This window comes from Dermochelys coriacea, chromosome 2 (genome assembly GCF_009764565.3).
Source record: "Dermochelys coriacea isolate rDerCor1 chromosome 2, rDerCor1.pri.v4, whole genome shotgun sequence".
NCBI lineage: Eukaryota > Metazoa > Chordata > Testudines > Dermochelyidae > Dermochelys > Dermochelys coriacea.
Window position 1 is genome coordinate 52998193 of NC_050069.1, and position 24997 is coordinate 53023189.

Below are 24997 nucleotides of genomic sequence, written 5' to 3' on the forward strand. Positions count from 1 at the left end.
ACCTAGAGCTTGATGAGCCTGCTATAGACTTAGCTGAGAGATGAGTGTCTTTTAATTCATGCAGTAGAAGCTTGTGCATTAAGCTCCACTGATCTAAGATTTGATTCCGGCCTATGCCAATCGGGGTCTTTCGGTGTTACGTAGCTCTGTACTAGTTCATCTGTGCTGGTCAGCCCACTGTTGGAGAGAAGGAGTGTCCACCCACCTCCCACCCAAATGATTAGATGAGTAGTGGCCTGAAGAGGCTTCTCTGCCCCCACTCTATGACCTGCAATGTGGACAGCCCATGCAGGGGAGCAAGGAGGAGCCTTATGCCCCTTATTGCTTGGGTGGCTGGGACTAAAGGTCACAATTTGGCCCATAATGCTTTTTCATTTATGACCCAGAACTTGGATAGTCTTAGCAGTCAATGTACTTACATTTTCCCACTGGATTTCTTAAATGACCACATCATATCCATTTGAGAGAGCCTGTAAAACCCTACCTAATGTAGTCACATGCCAAGTGAGCCCCTTGGGCTGGATTCTAACCTGCATGCATACAGGCAGGGAATGCCACATTGTTTGGAAATCCAATATTCCTCCTACATGAGCGCAGCTTTGAATTTCTCAAAATGTGGGATGTTGAGTTCCTGCACATCCGTGATTCACCTGCAATGGCTCTCCTGAGGGCACCTTCCATGCTATGTCACTGGGACGCCACAGAATCCCCTAGTGTTGGATTAAAAAAATAAAAACTCAGAGATTGTAATGATAGAAGATTTGTAGGTAATCCCTCTTATGTTCCTTCACTATCTTGAGACGTATCCCAGATTCATTGTGAAACAGGAACAATATGTGACAGTTCACATTGCAGTATTTGTGGTTATAAATATACCTCAAGAACCTGTTACTAGGAAACCAAAGGTCAATGGAGCTACATTAATGCATCAGATATAAAAATGAAGATCTCCAGCACTTGTTTACTATTTTCTTAGTTTTATGCAATATTACTCAATGTTTTGTTTTGTTTCATAAATAACTATGGGTTGGTAATCTCCCTTTCTTTTCCAGGGATAGGAAACATATCGCTAATATGTGTAACCATGTATGTGATTGGTATATTCTATTGAATTTCTGCATTGCGTTTCAATATTTTGGCTCTTTCTGACCTGCCTAGATTTATTTATTTTTGTTAAAAACCTCAGGCGCCTGTGACTTTGTCATAACATTCAATTTGATTTTGTAATTGACAGAATTTCTACTTGATTAATTGTTGTAGCTGTACTGCAGAAACAGCACAGGCAATGATGCTTTATAATGGCATACTTTGTCTTTGGTATATTACCAATGTTCATTTCATTATTTACAAATTAATTACAAATGCATTCTTCAGGGACAATAAAATATTCAGCAGACAGGGGTAGAGACACCCCCTGTCAATGGAGCACCTTCCTGCAGAACCAGAGCACATTTAGGATATCGTCCAAAACTCACCTCTCTTTTTTACCTTTTCCCTTGCACTAATTAGAGATACTTTTTAAAAAGCAACCACTTTGTCTGCTCTTGGGGCTGCAGCAGAGACGAATAAATACAAGACTAATGCTGTTCCTCAGTGTTTGTCCTTCTCTTGGGAAGAGAAAGAAGAGAAATTTCAGGTCTGTTTGTAAATATAAGGCTGCTGACCAGTTTCTCCAGGAAGCACTAATTCCACACACAAGGATCTTGCAAGCCCTTCCCTCAGGGCACAGTTCCTTAATTCAAACAAAAAAACCTCACAAAGTAACACAGCAAAGCTATTCCTCTGGCCAACACAGGCTGCAGGGCCCCAGAGGCCTTTCATCTGCACCGCACTCTGCTCCAGGGTCAGACATAAGTGTTATCCTCCCTCCTGCAAATCCCCTTTGACCGAGCTCTCTCAGCTTTTTTTATAGGAATCAGCTGGGTCTGATAATCAAACAGGGCTGCCTGGTTGGCCCAGGCCTTCTGTTTCTTAAAAGGCCACCCTGTTACAGTAAACCAGTCATTAAAATTAATACAACTTTGTGAGGCAGTTGGATATCATGTTAATGGGTGTAGTTAAAATAAACAAACATACAGAGCTTATTAAATCAGTAAAGATGTAACATTTAAAACCATATTAGCTGTCTTTTGTATTTTATCTTCTCCAAAGAATTAGTCCATTTGGAGAGACGTTTCAGGTAAATATAAGGCTGCTGACCAGCTTCCCCATTGCTGAATGTTATATACTGCGTGTTACAAAGTAAGACGGGTAACTTCTTTTCATAAACCGGATAACTTTAAAGTTGAAGTGAAAAACAATTGCTTTGACCTTGACAGTGAATCTGGAAGACCAGCTTTGTAGTGATTGAGAATGTAGCTAAGCAACAGCTGTGTAGTATGTTTGTATTGGGGTATTTTTAGAAGAATTCTTCAATAATGGAGATGCCTGGACTAGCAAATACAGCTGAATAATACATTCTGAGAATATTCTCACCTTTGTGTGTGAAAAATTTGGCTTATAATGCACATAAGCATAAATTATGGCTAATGTTAATGTCAGGAGAAAAATACTATATGAGCATATACTCTTAATGCCTGAAAAAATGATTATCTGTCATTGTCCCTGAAAGCTTAGGTTGCTTTAAACTTGTGTTTCTCTGAAAATTGCCTGTGTAAAAATGGCATCTGTTGTGGAAATCTAGTCTTTTGTGTTTTCAGAGTCATTTCTACTTATTTTAATATTAAAAATTGCTTTTTAAATACTGTTAATAACTCTGAACACCCAGCAAGGATAAGGCCTTGTCTACGCCAGTTTAACTAAACTAGTTTAGAAACTGATTTATTTAAAGCAGTGCAAGTGCCTGGTGTGGATACTCTTATTTTGGTTTGATTGCTTTATATTGATGTAAGAAGTCAATTCCTTATAATTTAAACTAATCCTTATTAGGCACTTCTAAACCTAAATAAACGCTGACACAAGGGGCTGCACTGATGTAGCTAAATCAGTTTTCAAACTGTTTAGTTAAATTTTCTCATGTAGACAAGGCCTTGGATTCTATTCCTTTAGGTGCATAATTAGCATAATTGCTTACTTAGTCTATCCGTTATCCTGTGCAAACCCCCTGAGGGTAGTGGATTTACACAAGTGTCACTGAAGAATAGTTTGAAGACAGTGTGGTTGCATGGCAGTAAACTATTCTAACTGTACCTGCAGGTTCTATATTACTTTTTTACAGTGCATGAGAGGGAGAATAAAAAAGCTAGTCTCATTTCTTTATCCAAGCTGTAAAATGCAAAAAACAAGTGAAAAATATAAATAGTAAAAATAATGAATTTGCTTTTAAATTCTTTAATATTGCAAGGTGCTGCAATAATAGGTTAGGAAATGTGCTGTCTAAAAATATTTGTACTCTAAGAGTCTCTCTTTAAATTGGAAAAAACATGAGAAAATAACTATCTGTTTTGTTCCCTTCCGCACTGTTCCATTATTAACTGGATTCACATATTCAGAATCGTGAGCTTTTCCTTCTCTCTATTTTTTTGGCCAGGAAGAGACATCCATCAATGCTACAGATCACTTGAACATCCGACCTTACAGAGACTGCAGGTAATTATTTATATAACTGCTTTTTTTGTTTGCTCTGGAGGTCAGGTTGGGTTGGTTCAGTCTTATGTACGGACACCTGTAATTTATGGAGGTACCAGTTCTGAGCCATTAAACTGGATAACAACATTACATGCTGCTTTTATGGAAGTTGTTACTTATGGCTTAATAATCCTGGATGTGCTATGTAAAAACTCAAATTTACATCTGCATTAAAAAAAGATTTGTGATATGTTTTGCAAATGTGGTCCGATGTGTGTATGTGTGCATTGCTTAGGACAGTGGGACCTCAGTCCTGATCTGGGATATGTAGGTACTACAGCAATACAAATAATATTTTTGATAGATAAAAGACCTGATAAGGAGGAGATACCATCTAAACATGGTGCTAAGATCATCTTATAATTTTACACTTCACCAGACAATTTAAAGTTGTCTTTTATATAGATCTGTTTCATATCCCTGTGCCTTCAGAGTTCTGTTTTTCAGTCATGATGGCAGTATTTGATTCTGTCATGGCTCAAACTCCTATGACACTAATCTCATTTGAGAGGAAAAGATCATGATGTGTGCATGGCCAAAAATTCATTGAATTTACTGTTCCTGTTTGAAGAAAGCTGTCAATCTTTAAGCTGAAAAATCAGATCTATAAAAGAAAAAAAAAATCAGGAACTGAAAGAGAGCTTTTAGCTTACCACAAATAGTAGAACAGAGCAGAAACCACATCACAGAAAATTACTAAGTAGGGCAGGTCTCTCTTCATCAGTCAGCCCAATATGTTGTAGACTCATGCAGGCACGTACTTCCTATAATAGCTAAAGAAGAGCTAATATCCTCAAGTTTTCTGTACTAGGCTAAAAAGAAAATGTGTTTTCCTTTAGTTACCCCTTTGGGCAATTAGCTTATTAATATGATGGTTTCTACTCTCTGGCCATTGAGTCACATTACTTTGGCCAGATCTTTCCTTTCCAGATGTAGAACTAGTGAATTTTTCCTTTATTTAGTGTGATTAATAGAGACTGAAATATATAGTTGAGGGAGATTTAATAGTGTTATATACATTGATTGTGCAAAATGGCAACAGAATAAAGTGGGATTAGGCTGTGTAACATACTGGATAAAACACTGTCTTTCAGTTCTGGGGCCACAATCTAAGTGGGACATATTTGCAGGTCTCAGTGTAGTTCACAACAGAAAAGAGATTACATCACCGAACTTTTATACATCATTTAATACAGCTAAGAGTTTGTGGCCTCTCTATAGAAGAGCTACTGGTATTTAGCTGTTATGTAGACTTAACTATACCTCACCTCTAGATAGTGGGATCCTGTCATGTTGGGGTTGGGGTCATGGGGAAGGCAGAATGAGGAAATTTTCCCTGCAATTGCCTGTCTAGCTTGGGGTTTAAAAAAGGAATTTCCAGTTTCTATCAGCATCAATCTCATAATTTTCACACACAATTATTAATTGAAAATGTCACAGAAATATATTTTGCCAATTTGCAGTATGTGTATACATTTTTAAATATGTATATAACCGAATAACAAGGCCTGAAAGTTGCCCCTTATCATTCTATTTGATTGTCTAATTAGGCTGTCTTAACAGGATCTCCAAAACAGAAAGGAAAGGAAGGGAGACATCTGGTAGCAATTTTCACATACTATACACAAGAGAACTCTTACAAAATGGGGTTTCACCCTTTAATTCAGCTTTTCCTTGATGAGATTCAGTTCCCCTCCCTTCAAGATAAACTGTGGCTTTTTAGGATCTTGGCATAGTATTTCAAGTGTGCACTGAGCTGCCCTTTGTGAACCCATAGTCACTAAACAACTTAAGCTGGTATGATGGAAAACAATCTTCCTTTTGTTAATTCAGGCAAGAGAGTCAGGGCGCTACAATGTGTAATAGTAGATGTCTCTTTGTTCAAGAGAATATTTTGACTATTTCCTAGATACATGTATTTAGCAGCAGGAACTTGCAGTTTTTGCATGGAATCAAGAAGCTTGATTTTTTTTTCCCCCTAAGCTTGTCCAAATAAGATTTCACAGTTCAGGAGACAGCCATCTATTTCCCCTCCTCTCTAGCAATATACAGTGTATTAAAACAGCATTTTTTATTTTATCAATTTCATATGCAGTGAGCTCATACTTTTTAATTCTTGCTGTATTACTGAGCTGCACAATATTAGGATAAAATTCTGTTGCTGGGACATGCTTCACTACATGTGCTAAATCCTGAGATCCTTGCACAATTTTTACTGAGTCCTTACTCAGGCAAACATCATTGAAGTCAACTGGGATCTGAGTAAAGATCTGTTGGTCTAGACCATTGATAAATCTATTGCTGCTCATGCTGAAAACTGTAACAGTATATGAACTTTGGGGGTGATGGTGCATGTTCACGTGTGCATGTTTTGGCATAAATTCATGCTCAAGATTAAAATGTTAGCTATATAAGATTATAGAGAGAATCCTGCAAAAAGCTTCCTCTCTTACACCAAGACAGCTCCACCTCAATTGCCTCTTCTCATCTTAAAAGCTGATACAATTTTGGGATACAGAATCACTGTGTTGTGAGCAAAGAGATAGTAGTTCTTTGCTATATATTGCAACTGTGACACTGGGAGAGATGCAGTCTCTCAAGTAGGCTACTTCCTTTTAGAAACAGCACCTAACCCCCATCCAGAAACTCAGACAGCTTGCATGGACCATGAAGCATTGGTGTAACGTGCTTGCCATGAGCTTCGCTGGTTAACAAGTGGTTTGCCACATTCTGCAAATATTAATGAAGTTCAGCATGCAAAGTTCACTTCTGACAAAGAAGATCTTAATCTGCTAGCCAGATGCAAATATAAGAGAGCCAGCCTGGCTGCTGCTGAACCCAGACTATTCTTCAATACTTGGGATTCTAATCAGGCTCCAACTGTGAACAACTGGTGGACAAACACTCAATCAGACAGGCAGTGGGAAGAGGCAGAGCCCCCACTGCTCTCTCAAAACAGCATGAGAGTCTGCACACACATGACGATTTAGTGTTCAAAATTTAGAATTTCTCTAGACACGAAGACAGGTTTCAGAGTAGCAGCCGTGTTAGTCTGTATCCGCAAAAAGAACAGGAGTACTTGTGGCACCTTAGAGACTAACAGATTTATTTGAGCATAAGCTTTCATGGGCTACCGCCCACTTCATCGGATGCACCCATAAAAGCTTATGCTCAAATAAAGTTGTTAGTCTCTAAGGTGCCTGTTCTTTTTTCTAGACACGAAGTTATTCAGGGATAGCTCTTCTGCTTCAAATTCATACCCTACCTTAATCTGGATGCATGTATATTCAAGTCCTTACCCCCTTGTGGGGTTTTGTTCTATCTTTAACATAAATAATGAAACGCAAACCTCAGCATAAGCTTTCTCCTGAGCTTGGCTTGTTCTCATGGTTTCTTCCTGCAAGACCACCAGTCCCTGACCTTAGGTACTTCACTTTCCTCAAAAAATCACTTTTATACTGTGGATTGGAGCTAATCAGCCCCCCTCCCATGTCAGGCTTCCAGCATGAGTCACAAAACACTCCTGGCTCTCCCTACAGGGGCCTACACCCTAACATCCTTCCATAAGTATAGCCTCGCCATATCCTTTGGTTGCTTCCTATATATATATGAATGATATAGAAAATATTAAAGAAACAAATTGCAACAAAATCTGAGGTCACATATATAATAATTTTATTTTAATATATCATAAAGTAGAGGCATCCAAGTATTTCTGGGGTGGATTTTCAATCACAGAGCTACTACAGTGCATGTCAGAACCACAACAATTGTGGTGACTGTAAAAATAGGCTTACATTGCTAGAATGCCTAAGGTGATTACAAGACTGCATGAATAATTAATTTACCCTGCTTTTGTTTCACCTTTGATCCCAGGCCTGTCTCAGGAAGAAAAGGCAATTTTTAGAATAAGCTGATAGCTTTAAAATAAAAACTAAGTCAATTGTAATAATAGTCATCTTTATTACACAGATGTGCATTGAAACAAATCCAAGAGTAGCAAAGTGAGAGATGGTTTGCTACCACCTTCTTTGAAATGTGAATATAACATTAGAAATCTGTAGATGGTAATCACTGAATGCTTTGCAATCAGTGTGTCTATTCACATTTTTAAAGGAGAATATTGTTTCTCTTGTAATAGGGTGAACAGTGGAAAAATGGTAGTCTTCTTAACCGCCCTCCTTACATTTTAGAATGCTTTTGTTTTGTTGTTAAAATTGCCCCATGTATTTGAGACAGACTTCAGCTGAATGACTGCCTAACACATGCTAGACATATATTGATTTTTTTTCTTAGTTCAGTGTTTCCCTTGGGCATAGTATTATTTATTCATAAAGCAGATATGATGTCTGACAGGCAGTTACAGCGGTGTAAATCTGTAGTCTAGAAACAATATGAAGCTTTGTGTGAACGCCCAGAAATCAATATGCTGATGTCAAAGAGCAGCCTCTTAATTCTGAGCACATGCTTGTGCAATCATTCAGTGTGGAAAGGGAAACTTAAATAATAGTTTTTATGGTGGTGATAGAAATCTAAGCTAGGACATCTCCAATTTCTAAGGCAGCTCTGCCATTGTCCAAACCCATATATATATATGTATGTAGCATAGAAACAAAGGGTTAGAAGGGACCGCAAGGGTCCCCTAGTCTAACCCTCTGCCAAGATGCAGGATTTGTTGTCTTGTATGTATAAATTAATTGAAGGGGAAATGATTTTACAAATAAAAATTGAAAAACTCCAAGGCTGCTCACCAGCCTAAACACCTACAATGCAATCCTAGCTCCATTGAAGTCAATGGGAATTTTGTCACTGACTTCAATGAGACTGGATTTCTTTTCTTAAAGGTAGGCATGATTTATAATCACTTGATTCTAATATTTCATATTCATATTTGAACATATATTGGAATATTAAAATAATAAATACTGGGCATTTAGAATATGAGTTGAAATGTTTTTGATAACCTAAACATTTAGGTAGAACTGGTCAGAAAATGGGGGCATTTTCTGCAGAAAATTTAGATGAAACCAAATTTGTTTTGACTTGTCATAAAAAATCTGCCCATAACCAAGAAGAATTCAGTTTGCTGATGAAAAGCTCTTTCCCCCTCCCCCTTTTTCCTAGAAAGCAGATACTTCCCACAAAACTTTTCATTTAGTTAAAAACTCAGATTTCCATTGGAAAAAATTGTAATAGGAAATGTTCACCTAACCTACATGCAGACCCTCCCTCAGCAATGTAAGCAGTCATGTAACTTTAAGCATGTGGGTCATAACATTAACAATTGACATCACATACTAAGACTTACACAAGTGTTAAAATATTTGCTGAATCAGACCACAGTATGGAACTTCCCAATGATTTATTTCAAACATGGGAAGGATGCTGGAAAAAATAGCATGTGATCATACAAAAGACTATCATAATGCATATGCATAGCAGAGCCAAATTAAGATTGCACAGACAATCTTAATTCTGGCATTTCGTATCTCTTTAGCTTTATAACCTTAATATTCTTTTAATGTAGTTTTTTTTTGGTCATGTAATATAATTAAATTGGTTTAAACGTAGACTAAGATGAATAGACTTCTTTCTCTTAGTTAAAATTTTAGTACTCAGTGTTTTATTTACAACCAAAGAGTAGGCACAGATTAAATTTGTGAAGCTATGATATTTCCATGTGCAGGATATCTTGGAGGAGTTTGACCTCAGGGAAGGTTTTGACTTCTTCGATCACTAAACATAACGATACAGGCAATTTTAAATCACTCAGTTGGGACAGCCTAATCAGTGTCCACAGCTACTGTGTCAGAGTGCCTGTGGCATCCACAATTTATATTGTTTTTTACAGTGAGTGGTGTGTTTGTTCAAACAGAAATTTCACACTTATAAATACAGGCTTTTTGGCTTTGTTAGGAAATCAAAGATATGAACACTCATCTTTGTTGCTCTCATGTTCTAAAAATGCATATCGGGGCACTACAGTGTTTCCAGGTGGCTAGATCTTATACCTTTTCTTCAGTGAATTTGAGACTTTGAGCTCACTTTATTTAATCCAGAGAATGTGTAACAAAAATTGACAAAATACTTGTGCTAAATTTTGCTATGTATTTGCACTGGACGCTTTTTTGCAGTCACAACTTGATGCAAGATGAAATATCACATCAGAAGTATGTATTTCTCCCCCAACCACAACAAATTACTTTAAAAGTCCATGCAATATGGTTTATGTCTGCAGCTGTTCTTTAGCTAAAACCTTATGAGAATTACTAATTTCTGTAAGAAGCAGATACAGAGTATTTAGTTTAATAACAGGATGTGTAGCGTAGTGTTAAAGACAGTTGCTTGCTGAACATTAAGCATAACTGTAATTGAACTGTGTTTTTTCTGGTCTATTAAACTAGAGGTGAAATAACATTAGTTTTAAAATATCTATTGTATATTTGATATCCCACCAATTAATAAAATATGTTTCTTCAACCTAAACTGAACTACATGCATCTTCCCTCTGAACTCTGTTCATTACTGCTGTCAGGAAACTAGCTGTTCGGCAGGTCTCTTACCTTCTAAATATTTTATTAGAGTGATTCTGTCTTCTCATCTGCATTCAGTGCTATCTCAGGTACATGTCTGCTTAAACTCAAATTCATCTCATTATCTCCTCATGTCTTGATTTTAGTAATTCCGTCCATATTGTCCTCACTTTCAAATCTCAACTCTTCCTACTTCTGCACATCCAGATTGTGTAGTCCTGTCTCCTCACATATACCAAGAAACAAGAATACATCACTCACATTCACAGAAATCTTCACTGGTGAAAGCAGTAGCTAAGTTAGCAATTTGTAAAAGGCTGTAACTTAATATTAAGAACAGTTGATGCAGGCCAATTCTCACTGGCTCCAAGACGCCTTTGAACAGGTTGGGTGGAAGACCAACGGGGGGGGAGGGCGCTCAGCAGCATGTTCATTCCATAACTTTTGGATGGCCTTTTGTACTGCCTCGAGTGACTGAGGATCTCCGCTGGGTCTGCAGCTGTGCGGTCTGCTGCTGTGAGCTCCTGGGTCTGCAGCTGTGCGGTTTGCCAGGTCACAGAGCTCTAGACAGTCATCAGCAAGTGTGTGGTTCAGCAGGCTTTCATAATGTGTGTTCCATCTGTCCAGCACCTCATCTGCCAATAAGCAGAGAGAGCCATCTGGTTTCATGATGAGGATGTTCAAAGGCTGTTTAAGGCTGCCAGCCAGGCACTTCATAGCTCTGTAGGCAGGACACAGATAGTAGTACTTTAGTTCATTCTCTGCTTTGTCACCCAGGGAGTTGATGTAGATCTCACCATCAAGTTTTGTCATGGTCTGGGAAATGCCTTTCAGCCATGTACATTCTTGGACATCTCCCTGCTTAGCATCAGAGAGAGGCTATGTACTTCCTAAAATTAACTTGTATTTTGCAGCAGAATCAACTAGTCATACTGTATATTATGCACTGCAAATTTGTTAGTCTGGTTTACACAGAAAATTAAACTATCGCTTGCCTTTCTGGCAAGCAACTGGCTTTGAGCTACCTGGCTATAGCTCAAAAACCTAGACCTAAGATGAAGTCCTGGACCCATTGATGTCAGTAGCAAAGCTCCCATTGACTTCAGTGAAGCCGGGATTTCACTCCTTGTCTAACCCTTTTCCAGGCACCACAGGTCTAATCAGAGCACACTAACTGGCAATATGTTTGGGCTGATGCTCAGTAGTGCATATGCCCTGCTCCCAAGAAACTCTTTATGTGGCTACATCAGTGAGGCCTGCCCGTTTGCCAGTCTCCACCAACTGCTCCACTTGTTGCTGTCCTCAGCACCTTCTCCTCCCCTGCCCCAGAGGCTGCTCAGGTTTTTTAGCTCAACTACCAGCTGTTTTGCCTGATTTCATTTCACCATCCTCAGCTTTCTCTGTTGTTTTTTTCCAAGCGGGCAGAAAATGTGACATTTTTACTTGCTGGTACAGCACTTATACATTTTGCAGCATTCTGGACAGTAGGATTTTTCCTAGTCTGTGACGGAGACTTTATCTACACAACAGATACAGCACAGCTGACCAAGAGCTGTCCCAGCAACACGCGTCATCCATGACCTGCAATGATCCCTGTTTAAGGTCCAGGTCGTTCAGGCTCTGTTCTGTTTCAATCATTAGCCTCTTTTCGGAGCCTGCAGGTGGGGGTGACAGATATTGTCCCTTTTGATGGTGGGTTTAGAGTATGTCTACACTACAGTGAAAGACTTCTAGCTGGCCCAGGTCAGCTGACTCTGGCCGTGGGGCAATAAAATTGCCTGGGCTCTGGGACCCTGCAAGGGAGGAGGGTTCCAGAGTTCAGGCTTCAATCCAAGCCCCAACGTCTACACTACTATAACCCCTGTGAGCCCTGAGTGAGCTGATCCGGGCCAGCCATTGCTCTGCCGTGCACTTTTTTCACAGTGCAGACATACCCTTAATGATTCAGACAGCTGACAATAAAGGAGCTGGACTGATATCACCAATCCATTTTTCGCTCAGGCTGCCAAAAAGTTATCAGATGTCAACCTTTGGTTACTACTAATCTGGGCTGGAATCAGACTGGTAGTTTAGATGTGAAAGATGCCATATCTCATGACCAGTGCCTTAAGAAATCTAGTTCCTCACATCCAGCACCACTTTTAAAACTGGAGCCGTTTGCTCAGTCTGCATGTGCAATCATGCATATATATTCACACTGACTTGGCATGTGGTCCACCCACCGGCTCACTGCTGCCTTTCCTAGCAATGCTGGGATCTATACTCTGGATTAAACTGAAACTGTGTGTGCTTTTGCATGTAATAGTTATAGAATGCTTCCCCCAATTAAGGCTTTATAATTTTGAATAGGCCTAGCCAAACAACATATTTGTGCTTTATCTATACAGTACTTGCCATCTTGATAGGGCAAAACTTGTCCATAGTTGCACACATAAAATGGAAAAATCCTGTTTCCATTTGCATTGTGGCAGTATTGACCAAAGGAGTTCTTAAGCAAAGTGAATGCTTAGTATGCTTGCTTGCATGCCGATAGACAGCATGTTCTTCTGATCAACAGCTATTTCATAGCAATGCTGGAATCTGGGTGGCAGCACATTGAAAGATTATTGTGTATATTGTATTTCCTCCAGTATAGATGTTAATCAGTTACGAATGAGTGTTCGTGGTAATTTTGTTTGAAAGGGTATGCATATATTTTAAAGTAATTCATATTTTAAGGAAATACAGGAAAAAGTCCATTCACAACATCGATGTAGAATAAAAGACAATGCTGCTTTTGAGATTATCTTTTGTGGAGAGGTACAAATCAGATGTTAATATCAACGTTAGTTACTTAGTTCAGATGGTCATGTTGTTTCCTCTGCAGTTACCAGCTGCTGTCTCAATGCTATCTTGTATAATAGATTTGGATCAAAGATAAAAATATAATGTATCACATGGAATAGTATCCAACAAAATTAAAGAGAGAACATGGTGTGTGTATAAAAGCCAAAATCAGACTCTGGGATGGTTGGTGAAGACTTGTCTGTACTGATCCTTTTATATGTCAAGACTAATTTATTGTAACTACTATCTTCATAATTCATTAAAATATAATTAGTAATTAGTTTATGAAAATGAGCTACCGAGATAGTGTTGTCCTGGGTTTTGAAATTAAACTATGAAAGGTATCAGTGTGCATTTTATTACATGTGCACTGTTTCAGAAGATATTGGGGTTTGGGGAGTGAAAAATAATATGTTAATACAACTTGATGTGGGGGGTATATATAAAAACAACAAGGCTGTATATAAAAACCACATGACCCTGTCAACACTGGTTCTCCACTTATGAGGTAATTCCCTTCTATTCATGTGTCAGTATATATATAATGCCTGCATCTGTAATTTTCACTCCATGCGTCTGAAGAAGTGTTTTTTTACCCACGAAAGCTTATGCCCAAATAAATCTGTTAGTCTTTAAGGTGCCACTGGACTCCTTGTTGTTTTTGTGGATACAGACTAGCACGGCTACCCCCTGGTTTGTGTGTGTGTGTGTGTGTGTGTGTGTGTGTGTGTGTATGTATGTATGTGATTTCCTGTGGACGCAATGGGAAATACCAGTGTAATATGTTAATCACATGGTTATTGTTAAGCGGAATGTACCAGTTTTAAGGGTAATATGTGTCTGTAGGTATAATAAAATTATACATAAAAAGTATATTAAAAGAACATTATTAAGGTTGCAAAGAGAAACACTTAAAAGTTAGAAAATGTCAGAATATCTGTGAATCTTTGATTCATCCCCCTTGTGTGTATGTATTATGATGCAATCTTTACATCCATGATCACATGCTGTTTTTCAGCGGAATGACCCAAGCCTCATTCAGTGCATAAGATGGATGATGATCATTGAATGAGCAGCTCTTCAATATTTTGTTGTCTTTCTTGTTCAATGTGTGGCCCCATGACATATTAACAGCACACTAGTCAAACATTGCTCTGATAACAGAGTGATTAATTTCTTCATGGGCTTTTGAGTTACTGTGCTCTGAGTAATTTACAAACACCAATACATTTATTTTCATAACTTCCCTGTGAGGTGCATTGTCACCCGAATCTTCAGGGAATTAAGTTGCAAAGCTCTAGTAAGTGTCTACTGAGCATGTGAACTGCAATATTTCAAAGAATTTGACCAAATTTGGCCACCAGTCTAACAAATTTTAAATCCCTGTTCTAAAGCCTGGAGGTATTACAGATTGTCAAAAAAGGACACCAGATTTTTTTTACAGGAACAATATAACATATTTAATCCAGCCTCATCAGAAATAGAACTGTTTTGACTCATATTTTCCAAAATATTCAGCTGGGGCAAGACACCACATAGTTACAGTTTTTGGTAAAGTTAAAAGCAACAGAAAAGAGGATCTTATAATGGGAAATGTTGGGCAACCTTAATCATAGCTGTGCTACCAGCCCTGCCTATAATAAAACCTATACCATGGCCCTTATAGCTGATACAGGTCTAAAATAATTTCTAAAATAATACTATAGTTTTTTGTAAAATAGCTGGCATATACCTAATACATAGGTGTGTGTTGTGGTATAGAAGTTTTGTCAGTACATATTTGGGATGGCATTTTTTTAAACAGTAGTGGATCTGTGCATTAATCCAATTCTACAGGGCTCACAGGGAACTATAAAACCTATAAATATATATCTTTTCTGTGTATAGAAAAGTAGTGGTTTTAAGGTCTGATATCACAGGCTCTTCCAAGGTAAGGAAGACATGCCAGTGAGGAGCTGGGAATTTCTCTTTGGATGGTATACATTTTTTGTTTCTAACTCTACAATGATGTGAGGTTACAGATGCTAAAGTCACAACATTGTTATTTATATTAAAGTTGTTATGGTTCCAGGATTGAATAGTGTTCATTTTGGGCCTTTAACATGCATAATATTTAAGGGACAATTCTATTTTTTGTTTGAAGGTGATTTGATTGAAGGTGGGGGGTGCTGGGTCTTTTTTGGGAGATAAATTAACGAGCAAAGAGCCAGAAAAGGCGCATAAATGCATTTGTGACATGATTCTGCAATTTATCGCATGAATGTCCTCTCCGTATTCATGGAATATATGTATATATGTTTTGCATCTATAATCGATGCTTAAAATTTACATATATATATAGTGGGTCACACTTAAACAGCTTGTACTGGTGTGAGGAAGGTTCCCTGTACATATAATAGGGGATACCAGTAGAAATGTATGGCAGGGATTCAAGCTGGTAAAAAGTTTGAAGTGCTACCATTGAACATATATGAGATAATATATTTATATTGTATGGTAAAATCAATATAATGTATAGTGGTTGTGACAGATGCAACATGGACTGCCCTGGAAATAAAAGTTCTTAAAATCCACACACAAGAATCCAGGTAGCATTAGTACAAGCTTGCTTATAGTGCACTCCAGTGTGCCCAAATCATGCCCTGGTGGGGACCATCTGTAAGAGTATCAGTGTAGTTAGCCCATCACGTTCATCCAAACTATGATTTTTAAAGCATCTAGGGGATATAGACACCCCTCTCCTATTAAATTTCAGTGGCAATTCAGTGTCTGAGTCCCTTGGGTTAATTTGAAAATTCTAGCTTCAGTGTCCAGCCTCTCTGTTGAGATTATCAACAAAGATGCCAGTTGTGATGGTATTTTATGTAATGTCAGCACCTGTCCACTATAAACTGGAATCAGTCCATCACTTCAGTTCAAGCAGACATCAAATTGTAACAACTTTTGCTCATTACAGACCTTGCATGGATTTTGTCCAGTTGATCTAAGCTTCATATCTAGTTACCAAACCCCTGAACCTTCATCTTCCCCGGTAGTCTAAACATTACATAATTTAGTTATGAGTTGTGAGTTTAGATTAACTATAGAACATAACTTTAAAATTATAATACAAATATTACTGCTCTAAGTAATTTAGGGAAAATGGCCACTTGTATTAAAGGAGGGCAGCTATAAGTTTGTGATTTTAGGCCCTAGTATGGCAAGTTGTTCTGAAAGGGAGGACCAATGTGCCTTTATGGACCATCTTGCAGTAATGAGGCCTTAATTCTTTATATGAAAGGATTTGCATTAGCAATTCCCTATAAAGATCACAAAATATACTGCAGCAGTATTAAAGAGATGAATTATACATGCCAGGATTCACATGTGATGTTAGAAACATAATACTTAATTGAGAGTACTGTGTATAACAGATCACCAAACTCTAACAATGCTTATGCACAAAGGGGTCAATTAAAGACTGAGAGCAAATTTGTCCTTGTGTAATGCTATTCAGTTCTGTTGGTTTACCCCAAGAATGAATTTGCATTGCTATTTCAATCTTATCTCTGAATTTCCTTTTGTTTATGTGGTTCAATTGTCATACCTTGATTGCAATCTTAACATTATTTGACCATAATTTGTGGTTTAATTTCTTTTTTGTAGTAAAAGGGGAGCCATTGATACACTATTTAAGTGGAAATATTTTTCAGAGCCAGTACTATGCTAGGGAAGGTATATGTCGGCATGCCAAATCTGCACTTCTTTATGATGGCAGTTGAAAAAAGGGGAAATATTAGTTCCTATCAACATACCATCTTTCGTTTTTAGTCTGAGTTCTATTTAGCATGCTGTAATCGGTGAATTTTTTAAGGTTTAATATTCTTGTATTGTATCAAAGCTGAGTGATATTCTTAATACACATTGACAGCATATACTCTTGGCACCTGTTCCTGAAGTCCACATCTAGCAGAAATCCCCATTGATTTACCTGGGCTCTTTGCCTGCCACAATCTTTTTTTCTAACTGTGGCAACAGTAACGGACTAGAACTATACATTATTTTTCTCCTGTCTAATAATTGTCCTGCAGTAATTTATAAATGCTTTGCAGTGCTGGCATTTACAATAGTGTAGTAGTAATTCTTAAAGTTCTTTCAGCAGGATTCTTTAAACGTAGGATGTAGTAAAAAATCTGGTAATTGTTTGTTATAGCAGGAGAAATCACTATTGAAAAGTAAATCCTTGGGTATAATCAGGAGGATATTTTGCTAACGGAGATGCTACGTTATGGCCTGTAAAATGTGTCTATTAGACAGTATCATCTTCTATGTCATACATTGCTGTAACCATTTCCAGAATTTTTGTAATGGTTCTGTTTTCCAGATATACATTAATATTGACAAGAGTCCTCCTTTCTGGTTCATAGTAGACTACATTTTTCAGTATGGATTTAACTCCACCAGGAATCAGGGTGGTGAAATGTGCTGTATGGCAGCTGTCACAGCAGCATTTTAATTCAAATAATAGAATCCAGCTGGTGGGGAGTTGACGGATTTTTGAGACAGACGTGACTTAGTACAGATCTTCCTTATTTCTTTAATAAAACGTATTATCCTGACATATTAACCAAATGTTGATGAAAATACCAAATGTGCAGACCCAGTAGAAGTAAAACTGATTATATGAAGTCATTAAGGTAATTAAAGTGGGGAGAAAATGTAGTTTTAAAATTATGTGAAATAAATGTATGCAAACTCCTGTCTCACTTGCACTTCACAAAATTACCTCTGGTTTGCAGATATACACTTGTGATTATTTGGTATAAGATCTTCTTTGCTGAACCCATTGTATGCAACCCTCACTGCTCTGCATCTTTTTAAACTGCCTGCTGTTGTCACTGGCAACAAGAGACCCCTTCAAGATAGATATTCATTTCTATGCTGTCCCTAAATGGCTATGTTACAGAATAGTGGCTTAAAAGTGATTATCTCAAACAGAAAAATACATGCCTTTTGTATGAGCATTCTGTCGGAATGTTGTTTCACATGACACTTTCCTAGCAATGCCCTTTTATATAGTACTTAAAGTTGTAACTATCCCATAGAATAAATTTAAGGAGGATCTTACTGGTGTATAGGATTGAAGATTATGTGACCCTCTTATGCTTTGTAATGGTGCTGTAGAGGTTGCCATACTGGAAACAGATCAACAGGTGCTACACTTTTCTGATGGCTTTTCTTGTGAATTTTGATATACTGCCTAGAATAAACAAGCAGCCGTGATAGGAGACTCATTCTGTCTCTGTCATATTTTGATTTTATTGAAAAAAATGACTGACTGCCAAAAATAATAGTTGATTTTTTTCGATACACTGTACATCATCACCTTTTTCTGCCAGTGTAGTTAATTTATCAGTGCAAAGAATCTGCTAATGTCAGTTCCAGCGCTGCTGCTGTATTGCTGTTATTTGAGTGCTGACTGTGCTCAGTGCAGGCCTAACATGAAAGGAAACAAAAAGAAAAGGAGTACTTGTGGCACCTTAGAGACTAACAAATTTATTAGAGCATAAGCTTTCGTGAGCTAGTAGCTCACGAAAGCTTATGCTCTAATAAATTTGTTAGTCTCTAAGGTGCCACAAGTACTCCTTTTCTTTTTGCGAATACAGACTAACACGGCTGCTACTCTGAAACCTATGAAAGGAAACAGTGGGTCAAATCCTGGCCTCACTGGAGTCAGTGGCAAAATTCCCATTGACTTCAGAAGAGCCAGTATCTCATCCATGGTCTCTTCTCTGCTCTGCTTACAATTTAAGGGCCCAGTCCTGTGACATGCTGATAGCTTTCAACTCCCATTGCTGTTAATTACATTTGAGGGAACTCAGTACTGCACAAAATTAAGCCATCTGTTAAAGAAAGTGTGATACACTGTGTCCAATCCTGCAAACCCTTATTCACGTGAATGGTCCTTACCCCATCAAACAGTTCCATTGAAATCACTTCCAATTCCATGGATGAGGACTTCTCATGCCAGGACTAAAGGGTAGAAGGATCGGCCTCATCAAAATTTATTAAACATACCTTTTATGTAGGCTGAAATTTCATGTGGTCAGAGTTTTGTTTTTAAATAACAGTTTTTAATGGTAGCTTTATATATTCAATATGTTGTGTGTTGTCATTGAAAGGCTTATGGAAGGATTTGAATATGATGATTGCATAACCAGCAGGCATAATTAGCTTTAGCTCTATTAACATTTGCTAGAGAGGGAATGATTTATTACAGCTCTGTTTTCTTAGGACACCTTTCTTTAAGGTGTGAAATAAATGTATTTGAAAACCCAAACCAAATATATCCAGTTATTTCAATAAAAGTCTTGGAAATGTAAATAAATATTCATCAAGTGAATTTATTGTTTTATCATCACCAAGATGTTTTTGTGATCTTCATACTTTCTGATAATATTATGCAGAGGAGGTGTGTATATGATTTCTTTAATTAGATCTTTATTTGGCTTGTCTGTTGCCCTGTTATATAAATGCCTTATTGAAATTATAAATAATTTTAAAAACCTAAACAAAATGCAAAGTACTCTTAATACTTACTATTTGGTAAAGGTGCTAAACATTCAGGAAAGAAATAAATTATTTTGAGTTATGAACAGGGATATAATGAGGAGTTCTGAAATTAAGGAACTAATGAGGTTGAAAGTAAGAGGGTAAATATGGACTGAATATCAGGAAATTTTCATGATCTTAAGACCTTTGAAGCTGTGAAGCAATTATTCTAGGAAAGTGATGGGAGTTTATTCACTTTTGACATTTTAAAATTATCCTCTCCCAGCCTAGAAAAGGTATTATGAGGAATAATTCTACATTTTCAGGGAGATGGACTCTGTACACTCATTAGGTATTTTCCATCTTTGACATCTCTGATTCTCTAAGTGATTCTGTCATTTTGCAGTAAACCAAATGAGGCTGTGATGAATGTTATCAATACAAAATATTGGTTCTGGTACACATTTATTGGTATCAATTGAAATGTATATATTTTCATTTGGATTTGTTGAGTTAAATGTGCTTGGAGCAACAATGCGCGTAATAATGAATTGGTTTTAATGAAACCTTATTGGACTGGCAGTGTTTATTTGAATTAAAACTGCTAGGTGGATAATGGTGGATTATGCATCAGTCATGCAATTTATGTCTGAAGATAACAGCCCTTTCAAAACTGACTAATTAAGCAGCCTATTTATAAAGTAATCCAATAAATGTTAGAGTGATCGGGGCTCTGTTCTTGCAAACAAATAAGCTCATGTGTGACACTGCTTACACAAAAGAGACAAGGAGATGAGGGAATATATTTTACTGGACCAACTTTTGTTGGTGGAAGGTACAAGCTTTCAAACTACACAACGTTCCTCCTCAGGTGCAGGGAAGGAAGCAGAGTGTCTAGGACAAATTGCTAAACAAAAGAGGTAATGCGTGTTGGAAGTGGTCACTCTTGGCAAGCAGTTGTGGGTTAGTTTGTTGTTTGAAGTGGGCAGGTAAGTGTAGCAGGCAGTGTTGTGTGTTATAAAGGGTTTGTAATGAGCCATATACTAGTGTCCCTGTTAAGTTCAGGGTTTCTCATATCTAGCAGAGTTATGAAGTGAAGTTCCCAGGATCGCCCTTTGAAGGTGCTGTGCAGGTTTTGTTTGGGGACAAGTGTTGAAAGATCACTTTGTGAAATGAGTTCGCCTCTGGGCAATACGGGGTTTTTGTCTTCTATCATTTTTCTGTGTAACTTCATTCAAGAGTCTAGTGATTGTCTGGTTTCATCCACAACGCTGTTATTGGGGGGATTTGATGCACTGGATGAGATGCTACTCCATATGAATCATCCCATTTGCTTCACATGAATAGTTATGTACTTGCTTAAGTGTTTATAGTATTTGGGCCTAAAACAATAAGCACTCAAAATAACTCATTAAGACCCTGATCCTTTAAACACCATGTTTACCATGTGCTTAATTTTCCTACCATGAGTCATACCATTGATTTCAATTTTATTGATTTCATATGTAAATCATGAACCGCCTCATGTAAGGAAGAGAAGGCAATCAGTTTTCAGTACAGTTTTCACGTTGCTCTGTAAAAAATTGGCAACAGGAACTCAGATGTTCTAAATGTGACCCTGAATACAGAGTATGTTCTATCCAGTTTGATGAGTAGAGTGAAAGTGTTCTCAATGGGAACCTCCATTGTGCTTCAGAGGTTGTTTTTGATGTGGGATATACAGAAAACGCACCCACCTGACAGCATTTCAGCCGGGTTCCCATTTGGCCTTGGTTTCATTTAGAATTACAGCAAAGTATTTGAGCCTCCATGTATTAGTCCCCTCCAAAGCTCCCCCCAGTGCTGATATTCATGTGTGCTTTCTTAGTGCTTGTCTACGCTTACAGTGCTGCACCTGTGCGGCTGTGCTCCTGTAGTGCTTAGTGAAAGTACTCCTATGCAAATGGGAGAGATTCTTCCATTAGTGATGGAACTCCATCTCCCTGAGAGCTGGTAGCTATGTTGACGGGAGAAACCCTCCCATCGACATGGCACTGTCTACACTGGGGGTCAGGTCATTATAACTTTGTCACTCGGGTGTGGAATTTACAGACATAAATTGGTAGTATAGACCAAGCCTTAGAGAATGAAAAATTTGCAGACTCGCCAACAATTTTAATAAGAATAGTCACAGTTTATTCAAGCGTATTTTCAATATATGGAAACTTGCCTACAAAAGAAAATACTCATATTTTGGCTTTAGGCTTTTCTGGGAGTTCAAATAAATAGTTGTTTTGTTTTGTTTTTTCTCTGGAGATTTTGTAGGTATTTCAGTTTTTCCCCCTTTTAATCCTCTTTGTTTTCTTATCTCATAATTTATATACGTGTATATTATTCACCTGTCTAAGTAGCATGAACACGTATTGGTCTTTGATCATATTTTCCTTCCTAACAAATAGAATTAGAAGTAAAATAATTTTTCTGTCCATTCTTGAGTTGTGAAAATGCCATTCATCTGTTTATCAGTGCGTGTTGATAGGGATATATGATGTGGCATATGTGATTTAGCTAATTCTGTCTTTGACTTAATGGAATAGTTCACACTAAGCTTAGTTGTTGATGAGCTGAATGAGAAATTATGATTCTAGGCTTAGGGGATGCTCCCATGAGCTGAGTTAATACGAAATTGTGTTTGTTCAATACAAAAAAAAAAAAGGATGGGTCCCTGTCGAGTACTCCATGAAGAAGATGCAGCCCCAGGTATCTGCAGGCTTTGCAATCCCACTATGTCCTACTTCCCCCAGGTCCTTCAGTGGAAGCCAGGCTGAGACTGGGGAATTAGAACTTCACACAGGTTCCAATATGACTTCAAATCATTCCTGCTGTGAAATTTAATTCAACAGACTTGGCAAAATGGTAAGAAAAAAAAAACCTGTGAAACAACCAAAGCATCGTTTCTTCCAGTATATTACTAGTATTGTTCTCAATATCTGTGTGATGGAGATTCCTGAAATTAACTATTATAAAGACGATTTTGTGATCTCTAATGTTTTCTCTTAATCAGAGAGGCCTATTATGAAAGCATAAAGCTGGCTAGTGCCTTGTCCAAGTTATCATAGGGATACATACAGTAACTTCTTACTATAAACTACATTGAAAAATATTGTTACTACTGTTGCTTGTCTGCTGGGTAGTAGCAAGTGTCCAGGGGGTTGCAGATCAGCTTCCCCTGTGAGGAGACATAAGTGACATGTATGGGTATATTCCATGTGTAACTTGTTTTACTTACACATCTGTCCATCCTGGAACAGAGGTAATCAAACAGCAGGCACCATTTAAAAGGGTATCCTATATTACTCTCCCTTTGCCCCTATGTACTCCAAGAGCTCCAGGAGGTATTATGGTCCCCCTAGGATGATACACCCACATCTGTTGCGAGTGCATAATGTGCATAATATCTAAATGGCGCAGGGTAGCTCATAACCACTCTGAGCCTCAGGCTGTGTCGACACTTAAAATGCTACAGTGGCACAGCCTGTTGCTATAGACAATCCACCTCCCTGACAGGCAGTAGCTATGTCGACAGAAGAATTCTGTGGAACTAGCACTGTCTATACTGGGGGTTAGATCAGCTTGGATTTTTCACACACCTGAGAGACATAGCTATACTGATGTAACTTTTCGATATAGATCAGCCCTCAGTTCCTGTCATGTAAAATAGGGATAGTGCTTCCTTACCTCACAAGGAGGTTGTGAGGATCATTTTTAATGTATGTGAATGTAATGTATGCTCAAACTGTGGTGATAAGTGCATAGAAAAAGTTATAAATACATCATAATTATCAGTTTTTTAATAAACCCCAAACATAAGTGGTGTTGGACATTATTTTCATCTATTAGAAATGGAATCTGTTTAAAACTAACACAGATCCTAAAGATCTTCATAGGGATTTTTTAGTGCATTGGTCAGTCTTACTAAATAACAAAAAATGTTACAGAAAATTGTATTTGGGAGAACAATGAAAAATAGGATGTAGGAGAGAAAAATCCAACTTGGCATAAAAAGAACAAAAACTTAAACTTAGAATGAGAACCTCTCTAAACAGACACACAATATTTATACAAAAAGAAAAGGAGTACTTGTGGCTCCTTAGAGACTAACAAATCTGTTAGTCTCTAAGGTGCCACAAGTACTCCTTTTCTTTTTGCGGATATGGACTAACACGGCTGCTACTCTGAAACCTGTCAATATTTGTACAGATATCGTATTCTTCCAATACAAAAAATAGTTCCGCCATACATACCGTGAATCGTATGTTCTCAAAGGCACCTTTTATGTGTCCCACTTTTACTAAACCAAAGATGATAAATTTCAAGTGTAACCAAAAAGTATTATGCATGTATAGTAAAAGTATCTATCTTGGGATTGCATTACATTTAGCTTCATTGTAACTTATCTATTCTTCTTACTCTAATTTCCCTCCTACTTTTACTTAGAAATGTCCCCCCCAGAGTTACAAGGGCAAATAGCAGGACCCCTAAAAGTGCTCTTTAATGTGTGATGGCAAAATGTTCTCACAATGTTTCATGCACATTTACGTAGGATAAATATTAAAGGATAATGCTATACACAGTATTGAGATTTTAAAGAGGAGGCAGAGGAGGACTTTTGTGGCTGTGATGGAGGACCTTTTATATAAGTGCTTCAGAAATTAGATTAGGGTGTATATCACATGAAACATTCTCTCAATTGTGCTGTAAATTTAATGACAAGGTTCTGTTGAAATGAGCTCTTGTGGTCGGTGAGCAAGAAAATCAATCAGTGAGTGCCTTATCACTCTTCTATATCATTGGTAGGTATACAATTAAATTCAGCCTGAAAGGTCACAGTGTGGGGTATACATTAACCTCATACTAACCCTGTGTGTGATACTGCCACTGAGAACGAGTTAATAAAGACATCAGTTGGAATTGTAGGTCTGTTCTCTCTAACACTTCTTATATATGAAGTGATATACATCCGATGAAGTGAGCTTTAGCTCACGAAAGCTTATGCTCAAATAAATTTGTTAGTCTCTAAGGTGCCACAAGTATTCCTTTTCTTTTTGCAAATACAGACTAACATGGCTGCTACTCTGAAACCTGTCACTTTTTATATATATTACACACACACACACACCATTTCACTTTGAATTGCACCTTTGTCTATTAAGTTAATAGATTTCTGCTGAGAATTCCACTGTAATATTCAGTTGAATAAGCAACTGAACTCTATATTTGGTTGGTAAAAATATTTAAAGTAACTTTAAAATTAATATTTATACACGAATACATCAGTGAGACATGACTGTCTCATTTTCAGACCATGATGATGTTTGCAGCACGCAGCAGCATGCTTAATTTCCAAAGGTACCAGGATTTCTGAAGTGCTGTTTGTATTGCACACGGTTGACCTAGATGGGAAAAATGCAAGTTCACTCATTGAGTGTTGTGCAAATACT

At 37.7% G+C, this 24997-nt stretch overlaps 1 protein-coding gene across 3 annotated transcripts in view; it reads left to right on the top strand.

Moving 5' to 3' along the window:
- PAG1 (phosphoprotein membrane anchor with glycosphingolipid microdomains 1) overlaps positions 1–24997 on the top strand; it is a 191241-nt gene that overhangs the window by 26417 nt on the left and 139827 nt on the right. For all 3 annotated transcript variants that reach the window (XR_006278747.1, XM_043507679.1, XM_038392916.2), the window contains exon 2: positions 3530–3588. The gene's annotated coding sequence lies outside the window, so the exon portion shown is untranslated. The remainder of the gene's footprint in view (positions 1–3529; positions 3589–24997) is intronic.